This window comes from Chiloscyllium punctatum, chromosome 43 (assembly GCF_047496795.1).
Source record: "Chiloscyllium punctatum isolate Juve2018m chromosome 43, sChiPun1.3, whole genome shotgun sequence".
Classification (NCBI taxonomy): Eukaryota; Metazoa; Chordata; class Chondrichthyes; order Orectolobiformes; family Hemiscylliidae; genus Chiloscyllium; species Chiloscyllium punctatum.
The window spans coordinates 64,984,870-64,990,568 of NC_092781.1; the positions used below are offsets into that span (position 1 = coordinate 64,984,870).

A 5,699-nucleotide genomic window follows, 5' to 3' on the forward strand; every position below is an offset into this window, starting at 1 on the left:
TTTCAGCTGTGGATTACGTTAATGAGCTGTCCGTATTTTGCAGGAAATGAGTGAAAATATCCTTCCGGTGATGTAATCGAGTGCAGAGTCGGCCAGAAAAGAAAAGATAAAGACCTGAAACATCACTCCCATTTCTCTCTGTACCAATGCGTTTTCCTGAGTTGAATATTTGCAGGACTTGTCTTTACTATCTAAAAAAATAATTATTTTCCCGGGAAAGATTCTTCATAAATCAATTAACATCTGAGGTATTGAAACATATTTTACTTCAGATTAAAATAGTTGAATATCTTTTCCCCCAGCCTAATGTCCCAATCCTCCCTCCTCTTCCATGTAAATACAAGCTTTGCCAGGTGATGTTGGAGCTCCCAACCTGACGTTCCAATGCTCCTTGCTGATCCATGTCAATAGAAGCGGCTCTACTTGAATTTGGAGCTCCCACTCTGATGTCCCAATGCTCCCAGCTGCTACATGTCATTAAACGCTGGTCCTTGTGAGCTTGGAGCTCCCAGTCTGATGTCCCAATGTTCCCTCCTCCATGTCAATAGAAGAGGTCCAGTTGAGGTTGGATCTATCACTCTGATGTCCCAATGCTCCCTGATGCTACATGTCATTAAACGCTGATCCAGGTGAGAGTGGAGCTCCCAGATGGTTCTTGCAAAGCTCCCTGCTCCATGCTAACTGAAGCTGCTCCAAATGAGGATGGATCTTGCATTCGGATGTGCCAATGCTCCCTGCTGCTCCATGTCAACAGAAGCTGCTCCAGGTGTGGTTGGAACTCCCAGACTGATGTCACGATGCTCCCTGGTCCACGTCAAAAGACGCTGCTCCAGATGAAGTGGGAGCTCCCATCCCTGGCAGCTCACATACTTCTATACCATCATAGAAATACTGCCCACTCAACATTTCTACCACTGGAGCCATTGGTGGAATATCTGCATCATGAGAACCTAATATTATTTTTAGTCACCACCGAATCATTATTTCCAAACGTCATTCTTTCTTAAACCTTATTTAGCATGTGCAGACTGCAGTCAAGCCGAAGTAAGATAATGGTGCTAATTGATGTAAGCTGAATAAAAATTACATCCTATTTTTCATGTTGAGTAACTGCGACTTAGCAATGACAATGTCTATATTGAAATCACACTTTTATTCCCGGGGAGAGAATGTGGTTTGCATTATTTAAAATGAACTTGTTCACTGTTTAAAATGATCAAATAGATCTCAATTTCAAAACAAAATTGGTAACGTTGTCATCCATCTTGAAATGTGGTGTCTTCTTCTTTCAACCAGACGGGTATAATAACGAAAAGTCTATTAATGATATGCGTATAAAGACAGTTTAAATCGCAAGGTTTGTGAAGATTTGTAGCTCAGGTTGAAGTTTAGGATGTAGGTTTGCTCGCTGAGCTGTAGGTTTGATATCCAGACGTTTCATTATCTGGCTCGGTAACATCATCAGTGGCGACCTCCAAGTGAAGCGAAGCTGTTGTCTCTTGCTTTCTATTTATATCTTTCTCCTGGATGGGGTTCCTGGGGTTTGTGGTGATGTCATTTCCTGTTCGTTTTCTGCGGGGTTGATGGCATTTAGATCTATGTGTTTGTTTATGGCGTTGTGGTTGGAGTGCCAGGCCTCTGGGAATTCTCTGGCATGTCTTTGCTTAGACTGTCCCAGGATCATTGTGTTGCCCAAGTCGAACCGGACTACCAAAAATCCATAAACGAGGAGCCCCCCTCAGACCCATAGTCTCTTTACCCAGAACACCAACTTACAGATGGGCCAAAGAACTACACGCAAGACTGAAATGCCTCATAGAAGAGTCACAGCACTCCATCCACTCCACCCAGGAATTCCTAAAAATCATCAAAAACACCAAAATAGAGGAAGAAGAAGCAATGATCTCATTCGACATAAAATCACTGTTTACCTCCATCAACATCGACCTGGCAAAGGAAACACTTACCACACTTTTAGAAGAGACCATCACAGACGCACCAACAACCATCACTCACATTACCAACGAAAACATAATGAAGCTCGTGGACCTGTAGCTCACATCCGACTTCACTTTCAACAACATATCTACAAAGAAACCAACGGCACACCCATGAGATCTCCGGTATCAGGATTCATAGCAGAGGCGGTAATGCAAAGACTAGAACAAACAGCCCTACCAACAATGAAACCAAAAATCTGGGTCGGCTATGTAGATGACACCTTTGTCATCACAAAACAAAACAAGATAGTAAAGACATTTAACATCATCAACAACACCCTCACAGGCATAAAGTTCACGAAGGAGGAAGAAACCGGAAACAAACTCGCATTCCTGAATGTCACAGTAGAAAGAAAGGACAATGGAGAACTACAAACCTGCGTATACAGAAAACCGACAAACACTGACCAAATACATAACTACATCAGCAACCATCCCAACACACACAAACGAAGCTGAGTCAGAACACTATTCCAACGAGCCACCACACACTGCAGCACAGACGAATTTCGGAAAACAGAGGAGAACCACCTATACAACGTAATCGAGAAGAACAGATACTCAAAAAATACAGTCCGCAGATTCCTCAAGAACAAACCACGACAAGCAGACCAAACACAGTCAGAAACCCTAACCACCTTACCATACATCAAAGAAGTTTCAGAAATGACAGCCAGACTACTAAGACCCCTCGGAATCCTAGTTGTACACAAATCCACCAACACTCTCAAACAAAAACTAACAAACTTAAAAGACACAGTTCAACCCGTGGACAAAACCAACGTCATCTACAAAGTTCCATGCAAGGACTGCCACCAACACTACGTAAGACAAACAGGAAGAAAGTTAGCCACCAGGATACACGAACACCAGCTAGCAACAAAAAGCAACGACCTTCTCTCCTTCGTAGTCCTACATACGGATTAAAAATATCACTATTTCGACTGGGACAACACATCTATCCTGGAACAGGCTAAGCAAAGACACGCCAGAGAATTCCTAGAGGCCTGGCACTCCAACCACAATGCCATAAACAAACACTTAGATCTAGATGCCATCTATCAACCCCTCAGAAAACGAACAGGAAATGACATCACCACAAACCCCAGGAACCCCATCGAGGAGAAAGATATAAATAGAAAGCAGGAGACAACAGCTTCGCTTCACTTGGAGGTCGCCACTGATGATGATGTTACCTAGCCAAGTGAAGAAACGTCTGGATATCAAAGCTACAGCTCAGCGAGCAAACCTACACCCTACATTTTAAATGATTTTTCATGTTTATGTTGCATGAATCTGCGGTTATTGATCCACAGTTTAGTTTCACTCCCTATAGGTAACATGCTGATTTCTCCAGTTGTTCATAGTTCAATGTGATGCATCCAGTGTGTGCATAACGAGAAGGAGCTTGCTTCCCACATCTTGTGTTTATCTGTACCTTATGTCCAGCATTCATCAATGGCGAGAGCGAGACCAATGTGTAAGTCTCTCCGTGCCCATGCACGGCACCCACAGCAGCAATTCTCCACTGTGCATTTACAGCCAGTTCTCAGTGCCCCTAAACCCACGCCCTGCCCCTTTGAAATATCTCCATTATTTTGTGCTGTCTCGCTGTGCTCTTCTCACCAGGATGAATTACTTCTACTCAACGTCCTCCGGATTTCATCTGACAAAACATTCATTAAGAATCCCTTTGCATAAACATGCACTTCGCAGCTCTCGGTATTTGATTTTCCTGGATGTCTTTCATACGAAAAAACGTTCACAGCAACTTGACTTGAAAAAGAAAATCGCGCTCCTTTTCATTATCCCAATGCAACCGACATTGCAATGTAGTTTATTCAACAAGCTCAAACTATTCTTTGAGATTTTTGTCATAGCGTCAATGCAGATAAAATAACTAGTAGAATCCCAGTTTCCATACGACAGCTGTGATAATCTGAAAACCGCACCATTGAAAGCCGGTGATGACAGCGACGAGAGTGGGATTCGAACCCACGCATGCAGAACACAATGGATTAGCAGCCCATCGCCTTAACCTCTCGGCCACCTCGTCACAGATACTCGAAAAGTTATGACCTTATGCATAATTGAATTTCGTAAATTATGCAGAGCAGCAGATATTTCTCCCTGGTGTTGGTGAAATGAGAAATAACACAGTCCGGTTCCAAGACTATGGTCTGACCCCTGGGTTCTGGGGCAAGTGCACTCCCACTGTCACACTGTGCACACATTGATCTGAACAAAAATGAGGAAATGACTATGTAACAAGGTCAGTTGAATTCTGTGAAATTTGAAGTCAACGGAATGAAGAACCCGAGACAGCAGGAGGTGTTCTTTCAATCAAGAGTTGGATCAAGCTCTTAAGGATAGTGGAATCAAGGGTTATGGGAATAAGGCAGGAAGAGGATACAGATTGAAGATGTTCAGCCATGATCATAATGAATGGTGGTGCTGGCTCGAAGGGCAGAATGGCCTACTCCTGCACCTGCTGTCTATTGTCTATTAAATTGCCTGTGAGGAATTGTTTTCCAGACTGGAGGAGAGTGCATAGTGCTCAATGTCATTATTCCGAAGACCTAACTTCCGCTCAGATGTTATTGCCATGCACTTGTGTACAGAACAGACAATTTCAAAATCCAAAATAATGCTAAACTGACAATTGAACTCAACAATGCAAAAACCTTGACGTGTAACATTTTCCTGGGCGTGCGACACCAAGTCACTGTATGATCACAGCAGCACAGTGAGCAAGTGTCAGAAGGAAAATGAGTGCAGTGCCAGAGCGCATGCTAGGAGCAGCACGTGACACACGGGGAAGTGCATTTCCCACAACAGGAACACTTCCCAAACAGCGGAATGCGGTGGAAGAATTCAGAGGGAGTTTGCACTATGAAATTTGATGCCAGAGACACAATGGAGATCTGTCATTGAGTCTGTTCAAGATGGAGATTTTAAGATTTCTACAGATGCAAAACAAAATAAAAAGCTCATGAGTTACTGAAGGCAAAAGATGAAATTGAACATTTCATCAATCTATCCATCTTTACAATGAGTACCTCACCACTTTCCTCACTCGGGGACAGAACCACTGGTTAAGATGATCATATAATCCCCGTTTAATAGCCATGGAATCAGAGAAACTCGGTTTCCCAAACGTTAAGGTAAAACCAGGAATGTGGAGGTAAGCATTAATGTGTTGCTCATGTGCTGAAGGTGACCAGTGCACGGTATCTCTGTTCCAGTATAGTGGGGTGTGCTGTGCCGAAGTTTGAATTTTGAGCCTCACATGGAGCAGTTTCAATTTGTCGTCGTGTTGAGGAGTACGGACAGAAGGTGATATTGAGCAAAGCTAAGTTTATGGGAAAATACCCGTGTTTGTGGATTGAGAAACAACCTTTTCTGGATAATGACTCATTGATCAACAAACATACTGGAAGTATCTAAAACGTGAAGAGACATGTGTGGAGAGAGAGCCAAAGGTGATTTATCAGCAGATGGATAACGTTTCTCATGTGCACTGCGTTAAATTCCGGGATAATAGATGTTGAACTGGTTTCATGTTACACAGTTTGTTGTAAACTCTCAAAGGTTATTGCAATAATAAAAAAAATCACATAAGACCGTTTGAATATTGTATTGAACTGAACTTTGGTCTGAGCATATTTTATCTTCAGTGGCATGCTGCAGAGAAGTACA

At 42.8% G+C, this 5,699-nt stretch overlaps 1 non-coding gene across 1 annotated transcript; it reads right to left on the bottom strand.

The window, feature by feature from the left end:
• Positions 1 to 3,974: 3,974 nt before the first annotated feature.
• Positions 3,975 to 4,056, bottom strand: trnas-gcu (transfer RNA serine (anticodon GCU)). The gene has a single exon. It is a non-coding gene; the product is annotated as a tRNA-Ser (tRNA).
• Positions 4,057 to 5,699: the final 1,643 nt, after the last annotated feature.